General features: G+C 39.8%; 1 protein-coding gene across 2 annotated transcripts in view; it reads left to right on the top strand.

Moving 5' to 3' along the window:
• Positions 1-19,298, top strand: part of eif4h (eukaryotic translation initiation factor 4h) — a 94,195-nt gene that overhangs the window by 2,799 nt on the left and 72,098 nt on the right. The window contains exon 3 of one of the 2 annotated variants that reach the window (XR_010015902.1): positions 1,202-6,195. The exons of the other annotated variant lie outside the window; for it this stretch is intronic. The gene's annotated coding sequence lies outside the window, so the exon portion shown is untranslated. Of the gene's footprint in view, positions 1-1,201; positions 6,196-19,298 lie in introns of those variants that run through there. 2 annotated transcript variants of the gene reach the window in all.

The raw sequence follows: 19,298 nt of genomic DNA, 5'->3' as shown, positions 1-19,298 counted from the left end.
CAGTTATCTTTGTGAATTTAACTCAAACATGAACCAATTGGGAGTTTAACTGTTTTGTCCTGTGAAGGCTTAGAATTAATCAGCATGAACACATGGCCTTTGGTCGAAATTGTAACTGTAACCTCGTGCCACGTGCTCTGCCAGCTCGTTCCATATACCCAGTACCCTTAATGTGGAAAAGTTTGCTCTTCAGCTGACTTTTAAATATTTCTCCTCTCACTGTAAGTTCATAATTTCTTGTTTTAGTTTCTTTACTCTGTCGCTGTCCACCTTGTCTATGCCCCACATGATTCTATAAACTTCTGAACTGTCATCCCTCAGCTGCTTTCGCTGTAATAAAACAATTTCTCATTTTAACTTCGGCTCTGCAGTCTCATCAACATCTTTGCATGTCTTTTCTGCATCCTTTCAAGCTTAATCACATCCATCTTGTAGAACCGCACACCCATTCCAGATGTGGTTGTATCAGCATCCTACTACTTATTTGCTAATCCCATTAATTGCTATCACTTCTAATAAAGATTTACTAGAATTTATTATAGAAATCCTGGAAAGCAGATTGGTTTGCTATGTGCTATAATGTGAAGCTGCATCATCTACATATGTGAAGAAACACAAGTTTTAAAAAGATTGATTTTGTTTCCTTTATTCCATAAATTCTGTAAAAGCAAATTATATCTGCAGCTCAGTTTTTTGGGTAGTGATCTGTGAATTCTGTAAGGATAAATTTCTGTAATTTGACAGCCATAACATGGGGCCACCTGTATTTAACCCATGGAGTATTTTTCCTTCTGTTTATTGTAGCAAAAAATGTTGAGTGTATCAATAGCAATTGTTTTCTATTCACAAAATTTGCTAAACTTTGGGCAGACAACGTATTACCTGGGCCATGATGCTCATTAAATAATTGGAAAGAAATAATGGTATAATTGAATTTTCCAGGAGAATATAATCTAGATTTTCATCTTCCTTCACAGTTTTGACTTGGTAGTTTCTGTTTGAATATTTCTTGTAAAAGTAATTGAGATTAGCCATATGAATAAACACCATTCATTTTTGAGGTTTATGTGGAACTTGTGTTTTTGAAAGAATTTACTGTTTGGACTGTTGAGGAAATTCCTATAAACACCTGTCTCCTGCTTTTCTGACAACTTTGTCATGATGTAGCCATCTCTAATATAAAGACTGGAATTTTGTGCAGATTCTGCAAGCCTTTGACAAACTTCAATAGATGTGTAGTGGAGAGTATGCTGACTGGTTGCGTCACGGCCTGGTATGGAAAGGCCTGCAGACCAGACCATCACAGGGGAAGCCAAGGAGCACTGTCACACGAAAGCGGCATCCATCATTAAGGACCCCCACCACCCGGGCCCTGTTCTTCTCGCTGCTGTCATCAGAAAGGAGGTACAGGACCCTCAGCTCCCACACCACCAGGTTCAGGAGCAGTTATTATCCATCCGGCTCTTCAACCAGCATGGACAATTCCACTCACCCCTACACTGAACTGATTTCACAACCTATGGACTCACTTTCAAGAACTCTGCAAATCATGTTCCCAATATTATTTATTATTATTGTATTTGCACAGTTTGTTGTCTTGTGCACATCGGTTGTTGTCTGCCTTTGTTTAGTGCAATTTTCATGGATTCTATTGTGTTTCTTTGTATCTACTGTGAATGCCCGCAAGAAAATGTACGTACTTTGGTAAATGAATAGTTGAAGGTGCCTGAGTATAAACTTGAATATATACTGCTGAATATGAATGGCAATCAGCAGTGATAAATTAGAACTGACTTCTTAAGACCATAGTTATACTTAAATTAATAAAGAACAGAATTAAGTTTTATGGACAACTACTTCAGAATTGAATGCTTCTGTCCGTGAGGAAGCTGTTTCATTGTGTTGTGCGTCAGTTGACATTTCAGTTCCCTTCGAACTTGAGTAGGATATTTATGTCACCATAGTGATCTGCATTGATCAATTTTTTTTCTTTTAGTGGATAGTGGTGGGAGGGGAGAGATTGGCAAGTAGTAAATAGAAAAAGAAACCTTTAAGAATATAAAATAGTATAGCACAGGATGGGATTTCAACAATGTTATGCCAACCTACTCCACAGTCAGTCTAACACTTCCCTCCTACACAGCCCATAACTCTCCGTTATGTTCCATCTATGTGCCTATCTGCGTGACTCTTAAATGACCTTGTTGAATCAGCATCTATCACCACCCCAGCAGTGCATTCTAAGCCCCTACCACTGTGTAAAAGAGAAAAAGAAATCTTATCTCTACTTACCTTAAATGGGTGTCCTTTGGTATTGGTCACTGAGAGTGGAAATATGTGCACTCTCCATATGCCTCTCATAATCTTATACACCTCTATCAAGTTGCCTCACATCTTCCTTTGCTCCAAAGAGAAAAGCCCTAGTTTACTCAACCTTTCCTTAGAGGATGTCTTCTAGGTGTACAAAAGATGAAATGATTTGGTAAATCAGTTTATCATTGTCATATGTATCGAGATACAGTATACAATACAATACTTTTGTATTGCATGCCACCCAGGCATCATTTCATCTTATCAGTTCATTCTGGTAGTACAAAGGAAAACAATAACAGAATGCAGAATAAGAGTTGCAGTTACAGAGAGTGCAATGCAGGTAGACAATAAGATGCAAAGCCATAATGAGGTAGAGTATAAGAGTCTTTTGTGCAATAGGACTATTCAGTGATCTTATAACAAGGGGATAGAGGTTTTTCTTTCAGCTTGAGGTGTATGTATACTTTCAGGCTGTATTTTCTGCCTGATTTGGGGGGTGGGGGGTGCAGGGTGTTGACTGTTCACCAAGGCAAAAGGTTTCCATGATGAGCTGAGCCGTGTCCATAATACTTTTCAGATTATTTCAGTCTCCGATAGAACAGTTGCTGTACCTAACCATGATGCATCCAGGTAGTGTGTCTATAAGATCTGGTGAGGGTCAAAGAAGGCATACCAAATATGTTTTGGTTTCCTGAGAAAGTAGAGGCACTGCTGCACTGATTACATGGTTGGACCATGACACGCTATTAATGATGTCCATTCCTAGACACTTGAAGTTCTCAGCTGTCTCAGTCTCAGCAGTGTGTGCATTGTTCTCCCCCCACCACTTCCTGTAGTCTGACCAGCTGTTTCGTTTTGTTCTATCCTTGAGACAAAGTCATGACACCATTCCACTGAACTATCACTTTCCTGTACTCCAACTCATCATTGTTTGAGATGTGGCCCATGACAATGATGTCACCTGCAAACATGCATGGAGTTAGAGCAGGATCTGGCTACACAGTCGTGAGTGAATGGGGAGTAGAGTTGGGTTGAGGATGCAGCCATGTGGGCACCGGTTTTGAGAATCAAGGTGGAAGAATCAGAATCAGGTCTATTATCACCGGCATGTGTCGTGAAATTTGTTAACTTAGCAGCAGCAGTTCAATGCAATACATAATATACAAGCAGGGTAGAAGGAAAAAAAGTAAATCAATTATGGTATATTTATATCGAATAGATTAAAAAATCATGCAAAAATAGGAATAATATATATTTTTTAAAAAATGAAGTAGTGTTCATAGGTTCAATGTCCATTTAGGAATCGGATTCCTGAATCGCTGAGTGTGTGCCTTCAGGCTTCTGTACCTACTACGTGATGGTAACAGTGAGAAAAGGACATGTCCTGGGTGCTGAGGACACTGGACACTGCCTTTCTGAGACACCTATTCTATTGATTGTGATTCGTTAGTCAGGAAGTCAAGGATCCAGTTGCAAAGGGAGGTGTTGAGTCCCTTGTTGAGTTGTTTGAAGTAGAGTTGGTTTGGAATTAGTATTGAAGACAGAGCTGTGGTCAATAAATAGTCTCTGACTAATAGTTCAGTGTTTGTTTTGAATTACAATAATGTTGAAGTCAAGAATCAGACTGAAGTGATGTGACTAATAGATCCTGTGAGAGACAAGTATCTGTTCTCCCTTTGCTTTGTATTCTGTGTTGTGTGTTTATAACGATAACTAGACATATGAGTGAGGACATGGTAAAAGCAAAGTGAGTAAGTTATGTATTCAAAGATTCAAGATTCAAAGTACATTTATTATCCAAGAATGTATAAATTATACAACCTTGAGATTTGTTTGCTCACAGGTAACCATAAAACAAGAAACGCAAAAGAAACCAATTAAAGCAAAAAGTGTAAAAATAAAAGACCAACACCCGATAAGCAAGAAGAAAAAAACACTGTGCAAAGTATTGAAGCGAACAACAACAATCGAACCAAAATTGAGTTCTTAGATCCGAACCCAGGAGTAGGCTAAAAACCTCACCTATCAGTTTATCATATCAGCAGGTATGGAGCATAACAGCCAGGCAGTTTTCATAGCCTCAGCGTTGCAGAGAGAGAGGAGAGACCATCGTGGAGAACAAGCGAGATCGGTGCCCAGAGCAATCCAACCTCACACCCAGGTTAGTTGTACGGACACTGAATCTCCTCTGCCCAGGATCGGACTTCTCTTGGTGCCCAGAGCAATCCAACCTCACATCCAGGCCAATTGTGTGGGCATTGGGACTCCATCTGCAATGATTCTACTGCACGCCTTCTCAGCTCATCCCCTGAACTTGCCTCGCCATCGCTTGCCTTTGCACTGTTTGTGGTGATAATTAAACACAGTTTACCTCAAAAAAGGTATTTTTAGTGCTGTTTTTAGCCAGATTTCTCAACTGTTTGACTACCAGAAAGCTGTCGCACGCATTTGGTAACACCATCTTAACCGGAAGCTTATTTCGTGGTAGTTTGTAGCAGAGGCCAGTGGGGGGGGGGGGGGGGTGGGTCATATCTTTGACCGCTGGGTTACGCTCAATAGTGCTTAATTGTATGTTTGCTAATTGCTAATACAGGATCAAATGAAATTTGTGACTTTTGGAGCAATAATTGGAACTGTGGGCATGTCACTCAAGTATAATAAGTCTATGGTTGCAGGCAGGTGGCAATTGTTTCGTTTGAATTTGAATCAGTTTTGCTGCTACAGATCTTAATTGGTACTTTGTGTAATTAATGGGGAAAAGGTCCCAAGAAAAAATATTTTAAAGAAATTACTTAACTATGGCATAATCCATGACAGAACTTCAATATTTGTTAATGAATGCAAGAAGGAAATTATTTGAATGGACAATGAATTGTTTTAAATAATAACAGTTAACAAGAATCTCTGAGAAGGACTGTTAATCTGCACTAATTTGTATGTTAATGTTGGAGTAATTTATTTCCATTCCCCTTTTACTTATTGTCAGTTAAATCATTTATTTGCAAAATCAAATGTCGTCTTTCTTCTGTTACGCATATTTAAATCATATTGCATGTAATTAGGAGTTGGAATTTGACTTCAGTTCGCATAATTTGAAGTGAGGAACTACTGTGTCAAAATTATTGACATCTATAGTGTTTGCAGGTAGCCAATGAATAAAATAACAAGAGTCCAATTTAAATTAAAAAATAGAACAAGCAAGGTACCCTAACATCATTTCTACATGATTGTGTGATTTTGTTTTTAAAGATATGGACAGTGGTTATAACTTGTGATCCTTAAGGCTATATTGATCCAGGTATATATTATATGGTAGAAGGTACAGTAAAGCTCCAGTAATCTGGCATCCTTGGATTTCAGTCACATTGGACCAGCAGATATGCTGTACTGCTGGATGTTATACTTACTCATATCCAATTACACTCTTCATATTTTTTACATGTTACATAGTTGTATAATAAATTTCCAATGAACCTGGAGTTTAAAAGGAGTGGGAAATTCACAAGCATAGCAGACTCTGGTCTCCAGCTGCAAACCTACCCACAGTCTTGTGCACCGATGTTTTGGATCCCAACCCTGACTGCAGCTGCATGCTCAGTTTACAGTCCAGACCCTGATAGGAACGGCATATTGGACCTCCAACTCTGATTGCATACTCTGGACTCCCCTTCACTCTGAGTGAGCCAGCTGCTGGACTGTGAGGATTTTCATACAATTGAATGCCAGATTATCAGGGTTTTACTTTCCACATATTACATTCTCAATTTATATATTCCATATTTAACTAATGTACTTCCTGTCAAATGAGGTCACGGAATATATTCTAAGAATCAAATCTTCTGTAATTGTTGAAAATAAAAATATATATGGCACTTTGTTTTATAATTGTTTTGTGACCAATGTTTACACAATGAATCATACCAGACATTTTACTGCTGTAAGCTATACTCAAATATAATGCTCAAAGTAAATTAATTTTTTAAATAAGAATTCAACTTTTCAATAAATTTTGTTATTTAGTTTAGCATCATCTGCCATTTCTGGTAGCTTTGGATGCTTAAGACAAGCTTTATTTTTACATCATTATTATAAATTGAATAGCTGACACTGAAATCCCATCGTAAAAGAAACCAGTCTCAAGTCAATTCTGTTTACTCTAGCTCAGGGTTTCCCAGCCTTGGGAAACCTGACCCCTTGCTTAATGGTATTGATCCATGGCATAAAGGTTGGGATCCCCTGCTCTAGGTGAGAACACTGCAAATCGCAAAGGCTACTGGATCAGACAACATCCCAGCCTTACTGCTCAGGACTAGCTGCTCTTCTGGCAGCTCCCTGACAATATGAAAAATTGGCCATGGATATCCCACTGATTTTAAAAAAAAACAGCACTAGTTCAATCTGGCAGATTACTTACTGCCAATCTCAGCAAAGTGATGGATAGGGGAGGCAAGAGTGTATTCGAGTGGCATGTATCAGTTCGTGACATTGATAGCTGATAAGGATTTTACCTTAGTCTCTTGCCTGCTGCTCATGTCACAGCCTGTTCCCACATGCACAGAAGACCTGAATTCCAGAGGTGAGCTAAGAGTGACTGCCAATTGTTGAACCACACCAAACATCAAGAAAGGTGGGACATCACTGCAGGTGTTCCACGGGGATTTGTTCTGGGTCCAGTTATCTTCAGCTACTTCATCCATACCATCTGAAGGGGGATTGTTTACAGATGATTGCACATTGTTGAATTTCATTCCCAACTGCTTAGTTAATGCCTGCATGCAGCGAGACATAGATAAAGTCAGGCACTGATAAGTGGGAAGTCACAATTATACCACCAACGTGTGCCAGGTGATGAGCATCTCTAATGAGAGAATCTAATCACCTACCTACCCTTGATGTTCAATGGCATTACAATTATCTGTATTTCCCACCTGGTGGTCATCATTGGCCAGAACTCCAACTGGATCATACGCACAAATATTGTCAAAACAGGTCAGATCCTAGTTACCCTGTGACAACTTCAAGTTCAATTTATTGTCATTGAATCGTATACACCACCAAATGAAACAACGTTCCTTAAGACCAAGGTGCACAACACGTAAAGTAATATTACAACAAATAAGATAACAGTACCGTGCATTTACAACACAAGTTAAAAAGTAAACACATAACGCTACTGACGCTTCATACTTGATGAGACCTGGGTGGCGCTAGGGAGTTCAGTAGTCTTATGGCCTGGAGGAAGAATCAGTTTCCCATCCTAACAATTCTTGTATTAATGCTATGATACATCCTGCCTATTGGTTGTGGGGGGCGGGGGGATCATTTACAGTGCTAAGACCCCAATGATCCTCTTGCAATCCTTTGAAATTCCCATACCAGATGATGGTGATTAAGCTGGTCTATTGAGCTCCTGTGGAAATCGGTTGGGTGTCACGGGTGGGGGAGGGACTCACTGGCCACAATCTGAGGAAGTGGAGAGGATGCTGTGCCTTTTTGAGCAAAGAGGTGGTGTTGAGGGACCAGGTAAGATTGTCCACTATGTGCACTCCCAGAAAGTTGGTATCCTAACTCTCCACAGACAAGCCACGCAGTAAGCAGTGGCCACCTTGCACCATTTTACCAGCTGTTCCATCTCCTCTTTGTACGCCACCTAGTCATCATTGTTGATGAGGCCAACCACTGTTGTGTTATCAGTGAACTTGATTCATTTATACTGGATCTAGCAGTGCAGTCATGTGTCAGCAGTGTGAACAGCAATAGTCTGAGCACGCAGCCCTAGGAGTGGCTGGTGCTCAGCACGATGGCATGAGAGATGCTTTTGCCAACATGGACTGACTGGCTTCTCTGTCAAGACATTCAAGATCCAGTTACAGAGATGGAGGTTGAGACCCAACGAAGACAGTTTTACACACCAGCCTCTGAGGATGACTCGCCTCTTGACACCCTTAAGGCATTCTCACATCTACAAGGCACAAGATGGATCACTCTCCATTTCCCAGGATAAGCATAGCACCAACAACTCTAATGAGACTCAATACTTCCAGGACAAAGCAGCCCCATTGATTAGTACTATATTAACCACAGTAAGCATTCATACATGTTACCCTGGGGTACAGGGGCTGGTCACAGAGAAAGTGCACATTCCACATAGGTACCAGTGGAGGTCAGGATCCTATCTGGACTGCTGAAGCTTTGAGGCTGCAACTCTAACTGCTGTGCTATTAGGATGCAGAAGATACCAGGGATGAAGAATAGGAGAGAATGGAATGGTGTTCCTTCAAACAGAGGAGGTTGTGAAGGGATTTGACAGAGGTATTTAAAGGAATTATTATTCTCATTGGCAGAAAGGGGGCTATAGAATGAAGGTGTTTAGAAAAATAATTCTGTTGACTTGCTTTAATTGTTTAAAGAGTAGATTGCATTCTCAGGGAAATGTGGTGTTGAGAATTCTGGATAAGTATCAGAAAGGTGAAAAAAATGCAGGGTTCTAAGAAGGGTGGGACTGATTGGTCTGTAGAGATTGAATGGCTTCCATTTATGGTGTAAACATTTTATGATTCTCCAATGCTAGACGTTCAATACAGCTTTAGCATAACTTTGCTTTTAAAATCTTATTATCTTAAAATAAATAAACTCCCATGCTTGATTTATTTTAATGGTATTCCCCTGTGGAGTAGCTTTGTGAATGGTACATTTGAGACTCCTTTGTTCTTCCAATGAATTTCAAAGTTCAAAGTAAATTTATCATCAAAGTACCTATATGTCACCATATACGATCCTGCAATTTATTTTCTTGTGGTCATATTCAATAAATCCAATAACCGTAATAGAATCAATGAAAGACCACATTAACAGGGTGGACAACCAGTGTGCAAAAGACAACAAATAGTTCAATTACAAAAAGAAAGAAAAAAAGTAATAATAATAATAACAATAAATATTGAGAACATGAGATGAAGAGTCTTTGAAAGAGAGTCTATAGGTTGTGAAAACAGTTCAGTGATGGGGCCAGTGAAGTTGAGCAAAGTTATCTCCTCTACTTCAGGTGCCTGATGGTTGAGGGGTAATAACGTCTGCTGAACGTGGTCATGTGTATCCTGAGGCTCCTGACGGCAACATGAGAAGAGAGCTTGTCCTGGGTGGTGGGGGTCCCTGATGATGAATGCTGCTTTCCTGTATCAACGCTCCGTATAGATATGCCCAACAGTAGTAGGGAAGGCTTTACCTGTGATGGATTGGGCCATATCCACTGCTTTTTGTGGGATTTTCCATTCAAGCCCATTGGTGTTTCCGTACCAGGCCGCTGGTCAATATAATCTCCACCACATATCTTTAAAAGTTTGTCAAAGTTTTAGAAGTGATGCCGAATCTTTGCAAACTTCTAAGGAAGTAGAGGCGCTGCTGTGTTTTCATTGTAATTGTACTCACATGGTGATAACATAGATGAATTTAAAGTTGCTGAGCCTCTGATCTCCCGATAAAGACTGGCTTATGGGCCATCTTCCTCCTGAAGTCAATAATCAGCTCCTTGGTTTTGCTAACATGGGTAAGAAGTTGTTGCTGTGGCAACACTTAGCCAGATTTTCAATCTCCCTCCTATAAGCTGATTTGTCACCACCTTTGATTCGGCCTACGGTGGTGGTGTCATCATCGAACTTAAAGATGGCATTGAAGTTGTGCTTAGCCACACAGTCATAAGTGTAAGGTGAGTAGGGCAGGGGGCTAGGCATGCAGCCTTGTGGTGTTCCTGTGCCGATGGAGATTGTGGAGGAGTTATTGTTTCCAGTCAGAACTGATTGGGGTCTGCAAGTGAGGAAATCGAAGATCCAGTTGCACGAGGAGGTATTGAAACCAAAGTCTTGAAGCTTATTGTTTAGCTTTGAGAGAGTGGCAGTATTGAATGCTCAGCTGTAGTTGATAAAGAACATCCTAATATACGCATCTGTGCTGTCCAGATGCTCCAGGGATGAGTGAAGGACAATTAAAACGGCATCTGCTCGGACCTGTTATGCCAGTAGGCAAGTTGGAGTGGATCCAAGTCTCATCTCAGGCAGCAGTTGATTCATCACCAGCCTCTCAAAACACTTCATCACTGTGGTGCTACTGGATGATAATCATCAAGGCGGCTTACCATGTTCTTCTCAGGCACCATTATAATTGAAGCAGGTAGGTACTTGAGACTGCTGAAGTGAGAGGTTCAAGATCTCAATGAACAGTCCAGCCAGTTGATCAGAACAGGTCTTTAGTACTCAGCCAGGTACCAATCTGGGCCGGATACTTCCCATGGGTCACTCTCCTGAAGGATGTTCTCATGTCAGCCTCCGGGACTTAAGTCACAGGATCAGTTGGGGCTTTGGGAGTTCATGAAGTTTCCTCCATGTTTTGTCAATCAAAGCAAGCATAGCAGGCATTGAGCTCACCTGGAAGCAAAACCCCATTGTCGCTTAATTTTACTTTATGAGAGGTGATTGCATTCAAGCCCTGTTGCAATTGTCGAGCATCCTTCATTGATTCAAGTTTAGTCTGGAAATGCTACTTTGCCCATGAGATGGATTTCCGGAGATCATACCTGGATTGCTTGTAACTTTCTTGCTGGCCAGATGTGAATGCCTCTGAACTGGCCTTCGGCAGACTGTGGATCTTACGGTTCATGCAGGGCTTCTGGTTGGGGAAGACAATGAATCCGAATCAGAATCAGGTTTATTATCACCGGCATGTGACGTGAAATTTGTTAACTTAGCAGCAACAGTTCAATGCAATACATAATCTAGCAGAGAGAGAGAAAAAATAATAATAAATAAAATAAAACATAATAAACTGATTTTGTGGGGGGACACGTGGCTATGACAGTTTTTATAAGTCCATGACAACTGTGATGTATTTGTTCAGATCACGGATGAGTCCTTGAACACAGCCCAGTCTACTAATTTGAAGCAATTGCGTAGCCACTCCTTTGTCTCCCACGACCACCTCTTTGTTGTTCTAATCTCCAGAGCCTTCCCTTTAGCTTCTGCCTCTATGCAGATAGGAGAAGGACAGTCAAGTGATTAGATTTCCTAATGTGCGGTCTGGGCATGAAACAGTAGGGATTCCTTATCTTAGTATAGCTATAGTCTAGTGTGTTGGGGCCTTCAGTGCTACAGGTTATATGCCGATGGTAATTGGGCAGGGATTTCTATAAATAAGCATGATTGAAATCCCTTACTATGATATGAAATGTGTCGGGGTGAACTGTTTCTGGTTTGCTAATGGCATCATGCAGTATCTCAAGAGCTTGATTATAGGTGGCCACTGGTGGTAAGTAAATTGCTGTCAGCATCACGGAGGAGAACCCTCTTCGTAAATAGAACAATTAACATTTAATCGTTACGTGTTCAAGGTCAGGGAACCCAAGAATGACACAATCACCACATTGGAGCACCACAGAGAGTTTATCATGAAACACACACCTCCATCATGTGCCTTTTCCAAATCAGTAGTTAGGTCCATCCTGTGTATCGAGAAGCCTGTGGGTCTTTTTGCCATATCTGAGTAAGCCAAATCTTGGTAAACCGCAGAACACAAATTCTCATTTCCATTTGATACAACAATCTTGCCCTCAGGTCCTCGATTTTGTTCTCCAGCGACTGTATATTTGCTACAAGATGCAGGGTAGGGGGGCCTCATCCCTCTGTGTTTCATTCTGGCTTGGTGTTCCTCCCTTCTGCCTCGCTCCTGGCCATGGCAATGAACTTTTGTCCACTTAAGAGTTAAATACGTTGAGTCCTTCAAAAGATTGTGAAATATGTATTTTGTTAAGTCAATTTAAAAGTATGTCGCTTAAAAGGAAATTACATGCAGCTGATAGCATGAGAGTAATTCAAGACTTGTATTTAGAAGTATTGCAAGTGGCCTGCAGAACATTGCTGTGGTTCGTTGTTACGAATTTGCATCTTTCAATGTACTGTTTGTACATTTATTTATTCTGAACCTCATCTGCCAATTATTTGCACATTCTACAAGTTTATGTATTCCTATAATTATTTGTAGTCCTCCTATACTCCCTCTTACTCTTCCCCACCTCAAATTAGTCCCATTCACAACTTCAGAAATTGTTTTTCATTAAGTCTAATCTTTAATGTAAATGGTGATTAACGGTGGCTTCAGAAACAATCTTTGTGAGCACACCAGAGCACAGCCTCCACTGTGAATATCTGCCTTTTACTCTCTGACATTGCTTTGTCTTGCAGAATCCATTCTGCAACGTGTCTCCAGAATCTCCATGAGACCATAAGACCATCATTCTTGTGTATTAGTGTGTCATGGGATACCTTCTGAAAATGTAGACAAGTTATATCTATTACATTGTGCTTCAAGCTTCTATAAATTCTCTGAATCTAGTTATGGTGGTCCAGTTACAATCTTATAAAGTGAAAGTTACCTATTCTAAATGACAATAAGAGGCTTTATCCATTATATGACTCATTATCATCACTGTCAATGACACTGTATATCTACTTATGTTCACTGAATTCCTTTGTGATTTTAGTCACAATGAGTCTCTTTACCTTAGATTTAAAATTTTTGCTCTCCAGGAAGCAGGAGTTTATCTGTTTGGTCATTCCTCTAATAATAATTTTCACCCCAAAGTTTTCACAGTGCTATTGCAATAGCAGGTCTAAGTGAGAAAGCCCAGGTCCCTCTTGAAGTTTTGGGCACATCGTTAATAGTTTGGAGAAGGTGGGTATTTTGCTCCTATCAGTGTCTGTCAGATGAGATAGTTGGATGATTGGAGTGTCCCTTTTCTGCTGTGAAAGTGGAAAGGAGTCCAAGAAGGAAGAATATAAGAAATAATTAGCAAGTCAGCTACAACAGCTCTTGTTATGTACTTGATATTATTCAGATGACCCTTGACTGAACAGTTGCGACATTGATTTCTGAGAAACTTACATTGTAAATATTCTTGACCCATGAGCGTAGAATCAGCAACACCATCCAACAAAATGATGAATTGTGTACCTTCCATAGAATTGATTTTTTATAAAGTTCATCTAGTTTGTCTTCTCTCTTCATCATAGTTATTTGACACAATGATATCTGGAATCTTAACAAATCAATTTGCTAGTGCACGACAGATTTAGGAATGACACAAAATTAAACCCTTGTAGTGGAGAACTTTGCAAAGTCAAAGTTTTACCAATTATACTCAAACTGTATTCAAGTATGTTATTTTCCAAAGAAATCTATCTGATCTGAATAAATGATTCTAGGCTATATTTTGAAACAACATGTGTCCAGTTAGATTTCCTTTGGAGTGTGAATGACAATACGGGGGTGGGGGGGGGGGTGCAGTGGGAGAAGAAATCTACTAAGACAGAATAAAAACAATGCATCTTAAACAAAAGACAGAAATCTTTCACTACCTGCTAGAATGAGATATCATTGATCCCTTTCAAAATCTCCAAGGTTAGCTATCATTGCCAAAATCGTGATTCATCACTTCCAGTCGATGTGACTGTTGAAAATATTCCAATTAACTTTGTTACTTCAGAATTTTACAAGAGCAATGATCTTTATCAAGAAGCCATATGGCAATGCTTTATCTGCTTTATCAATTAGCTGAGCAATTAGCAGAAGATTGAAGCTTATCTCTTACTCTGCAAACTGCAGAATTTTTAACAAACTAAACACTGATAGCCATTAACTTTTAGCTATTTCTGTTCCAATATGTCCAATGGAATATATCTCAATAGGCACATTCTGTAAGTATTAGGCACTGGTATTGAGTGAATTTATATCCAAATGTATTAATTCATGGATTTTTCTATAAAGTGATGGCATCAGTTGGCTTTTCCAAATTGTTTCTCTTCATTTCATATGCAATTTCAGAAATTAATGGATTGCAGCTTACCTTTTCTGTGAAAATATATTTCAAAATGCACCAAAAGATAGTCTCCATTTCATCAGAGTCAGGGGTAATATCACTGGTATATGTCATGAAATATGTTCTTTTACGGCAACAGTATATCGCAACACATAGTAAAATATATAAATAACATTAAGAGAGATATATATTATATGTATGTCTATGTATGTGTGTGTGTGTGTGTGTGGAACATAAATTAAGTAGCGCAAAAAGAGAGCAAAAAAAGGAAAAAATAGTGTGGGTACTGTTCATGGGTTCATTGTCCACTCAGAAATCTGATGGTGGAGGAAAAGAAACTGCTCCTAAAACAGTGAGTGTGTGTCTTCATGAACCTGTACCCCTTCCTCAGTAGTAGCAATGAGAAGAAGACATGCTCTGGGTGATAGCAGTCCTTAATGGTGGATGCTGCCTTTTTGAGGCATGCCTTGATGTTGGGGAAGCTGGTACCCATGATGGAGCTAGATGAGTTTGCAACTTTCTGCAGCTTTTTCTGATTCTGTGCAGTTCTCCCTCCATACCAGACAGTGATACAAGTAGTTAAAATTCCCTTCATGGTACATCTGTAGAAATTTGCAAGAGTCTTTGGTGACATACCAAGTCTCCTCAAACTCCTAATGAGATATAGTCACTGCCATGCCTTACTTGTAATTGTATCATTATGTTGGGCTGAGGATAGATCTTCAGAGATGTTGACACCTAGGAATCTGAAACTGCTCACCCTTTCCACTGCTGATTCCTCAAGAACACTGGTGTGTGTTCTTCGAATTCCCTTTCCTGAAGTCCATAATAAATTCCTGGTCTTACTGACAATTGAGTGCAAGGTTGTTGTGACACTCAACCAGCTGATCTATTCCACTCCTCTACAGCTCCTCATCACCATCATGAAATTTTACCAACAATAGTTATGTCATGGGCAAATTTTTAGATGATGTTAGAGCTGTACCTAGCCACATCGTCGTGGTTGTAGAGAGAGTAGAGCAGTGGGATAAGCATGCATCCTTGAGGTGCGCCAGTGTTGTTTGTCAGCGAAGAGGAGATGGTATTTCCAATCTGTACTGACTGGTCTCCCGATGTACAGAGGCCCAGGTTTTGGAGCTTGTTGATTAGTACTGACAGTATGATTAAGGTCCAGATCCTTGATTAGGCAGGAGTTGATTCTAGCCATGATCAACCTCTCAAAGCACTTCATCAGAGTAGATGTGAGTGCAACTGAGCAATAATCATTGAGACAACTCACGCTCCTCTCCTTGAGCACTGGTATGTTTGTTGCCCTTTTGAAACAGGTATGAACCTCTGGCTACAGTAGTGAGAGACTGAAGATGTCTTTGAACGCTCCCACCGGTTGGTTGGCATAGGTTTTCAATACCTTACTAAGTACACCATCAGGGCCTGATGCTTTGCAAGAGTTCACCCTTATGAAAGATGTTCTAACGTTATCATCCGAGATAGAGATAACAGAATCACTAGATACTGCAGGTATTCAGGCAGGTGTAGTTTTATTCTCCCTTTCAATGCGTGCATAAAATGCATTTTGCTCATCTGGAAGAGAAGCATCGCAGCCATTCATGAAGTTAGATTTTGCCTTGTAGGAAGTAATGGCCTGCAAACCCTGCCAGAGCTAATGTGCAACTGATTCAGTCTCTAACTTCAATTGGAGTAGCTTTTTCACTCTTAAATTGGCCTCTGAATGTTGTAACTGGACTTCTTGCATACGGAGGTTCTGGATCACTGGATTTGAATACCTCAGATCTATCCCTCAGCAAACTACAAATCTCCCTGTTCATCCACAGGCCATTTTTGCGTATGTCCAGTATGTTCTCGAAGGCACACACCCATCCACACAGGTCTTGATGAAGTTGGTGACAACCGTACATATTCATTAGGATTCAAAGATAAATCCTCCCTGGATATTGTCCAGTCCACCGACTCAAAGCAGCCCTTGAAGTGCTCCACCACCTCCCTTCTTGGTCCTCATCACTGATGCTGTGGTCTTTAGTCTCAGTCTATACACCAGGAGTAGAAGTACAGCCAGGTGATCAGACTTCTAATTTCAGTTGTTTCTACACAACACTCTTAGATATTTTGAACTATTTATCAGTTAATACACCCATTAATAGCTAAATTAAAACATATTTACCTCTTGCAAGAATAATATGGATATTTGAAATAATTATATATATTAACTAGTGGAGTATCATTACAAAAATGCTGATTTAAATAACTGGATAATTGGTTTGTTTTTTGATATTTTTTCCACACATTATTCTACTTTCATCACTATTAGTGTTTGCCACTCATTCATCGGTTCACCCACAGTATTATGAATTATTATCAGATATAATCAGCAACTTCATTCCTCTTTAAATGCAGCAGGTGAATTGTAATAGTTTTATTCTCCTTGTTGAAAATGAGGATTTTATATTTTGAAAGCAGGATTGATTTGAATTGGCTGGACCATTCACCTCACATTGGCCAGGTTCAAACATTCTGTTTCAAGTACCTCGCCCAAATCATTATTACTAAAGCTACAGACACTTTGCTTTGTTTATTGCTTCACTTCTCAACATATCTTTGCCCTATAAAAATTAAATTAATCATACACTTGACTGTTGTGTGGCAACTCTCTTTTGCCATTTGTGAAGTTATTCAATGGTTTAAATAGTTCAATTGAATATCCGAGAATGTATACTGTATAGTATACAACCTGAAATTCTTACTCTTTGTAGATAAAATCTTCTGACTAATTATCCATAAACTGTATTGCTTTATACGTATCATTGTAAAATTTGCTTCAATTTGAGAGATATTTCAGAGGTATCAGTGATTGAAATATTGTGACCTTTCAGAACACGGATTGTTTCAAGCTATCTTAGTGACCTTTAGTGATAAAGAGACTGTCACAAGAAACAATAGAAAATTCAGTTTTGTTGCTTTCAATTCATCCAGATGTCTGGATTTGGTTGAGAGGGCCTTCGGTCATTTCTGACCAAGATAAATAACACAAGTTCTAGTACATTTAGAGTATATACTATTCCTAGTATGAATAGATAGAGAGATTGAGAAATAGATAGATAGATTACATGTACATTGAAACATACAATGAAACACATAGGATGTATTGGGGGTAGCATGCAAATGTTGCTACACATTCCGGCACCATTATAGCATGCCCACAATGTTCAGCAGAACAACACAAGCAACAACGACAAAGGTAACAGCAAAGCAAGCCCCTCTCCCACTTACCTAGCCACCCGCTGACACACATAGACAAAGCTCCAGCCCTAGGACAAGCATCTGAACTCAATTCCTTGGCCCCAGACTCTCAGACTCACAGACGTGAGGCTCCAACCACCAGTACCAGGCCCGGACTCACAGACATCAGGCCTCTAACTTCTGGACATGGCAACCCAAGGTCTTTGCCTTATGGCTTCAACCTCTGTACTTGTCTGCACATTGTATTGCTATTCCAATGCCACGAGACATTAGCAGTGTTTATCAGGTTCAAAACCAAAGAAGTGCATTCCAGCCAATCCCAACAGAACGCCTCTTCCTAATAAGCTGAAATAGAAGGATTTGGCTTGGTATGCATTGTTATGTTTTGTAACTCCAAAACACAAAACTAATTGAATGTAAAACACTAGAGCAGAGGATAACCCTTGTATGTTTAGTTTTAATTTAGTGAGGCATGCTTATATGACATTGCATAACAACGTATGTCATTCACATACTTTGTACATATAACCCATATGAATGCTGTAAACAACAAAGAATGCTTAATCAAGCAATATGTACAATACCTTAAGATGTGAAGGTGTGACTAAGATTCCAATGCACCTAATTCAGCGCATGGAATGTGGAACAAAACCAGAACATCCAGAGGAAATTGTCAGAGCCACAGAAAGAATGTGCCAACTTCATACAGATAGTAAATGAGTTTGGGATCAAAACAGATCAGTGGAGTTCTTAACCAGCATTCTAACTATTGTGCCTCTGTGCTGCATCTAACACTATGTTAGACCATAAGCTATAGGAGCAGAATTAGGCCATTTTGCCCATTCAGTTTGCTCCACCGTTCCATCATGGCTGATTTATTATCTCTCTTAACCCCATTCTCCTGTCTTCTCATGACCTCTGACATCCTTACTAATCAAGAACCTATTAACCTCACTTTAAACATGCCCAATAACTTGGCCTCCACAGGTGTCCGTGGCAATGAATTCCACAGATTTACCTCCCTCTGGCTAAAGAAATTCTTTTATATCTCTGTTCAAAATGGATGTCCTTGTACTCGAGGATGTGCCCTTTGGTTCTAGGCTCCTCATAGACACCATAGGAGTATATAAGTGACATATAGGTACTTAGATAATAAATTATCTTTGAACTTTGAACTTTATAGGAAACATGCACCCCACGTCCACTCTACTAGAACATAAATATTCCATAGGTTTCAGTGAGATTTCCCCCCGACCGCCATTCTTCTAAACTCTAGCAAGTACAAGCCTAGAGCCTTCAAAAGGTACTTCTGCATTAACCCTTACATTCCTGGGATCATTCTCTAGACTTTCTCCAATGCCAGCAGGTTCTTTCATAGATAAGGGGCCCAAAACTGTTCACATTACTCCAAGTGCAGTGTGACCAATGTCTCATAAAGCCTCAGCATTATATCCTTGCTTCTATTTTCTAGTATTCTCAAAATAAATGTTATTTTTGCATTTTTTTAGATTATGAAGATACGTAGTCCTCTTTTATTGTCATTTAGTAATGCATGCATTAAGAAATGATACATTATTTCCTCCGGTGTGATATCACAAAACACAGGACAGACCAAAACTGAAAAAACTGACAAAACCACATAATTATAACATATAGTTACAACAGTGCAACAATACCATAACTTGATGAAGAAGTCCATGAGCACAGTAAAGTTCAAAGTCTCTCAAATGTCCCACATCTCACGCAGACGGGAGAAGGAAGAAAAACTCTCCCTGCCATGCCGACCACAATCCGACTCTGAGTCATCCGAAAACTTCAAGCTCTGATCAGCTCTCCGACACCGAGTACTGACCGCCATCTCTGTCTG

The sequence above is a fragment of the Mobula hypostoma genome, chromosome 23 (assembly GCF_963921235.1).
Source record: "Mobula hypostoma chromosome 23, sMobHyp1.1, whole genome shotgun sequence".
In the NCBI taxonomy this organism is placed as follows: Eukaryota; Metazoa; Chordata; class Chondrichthyes; order Myliobatiformes; family Myliobatidae; genus Mobula; species Mobula hypostoma.
Note: the sequence above shows the minus strand (reverse complement) of the source record. Positions and strands in the feature narration are given on the sequence as shown.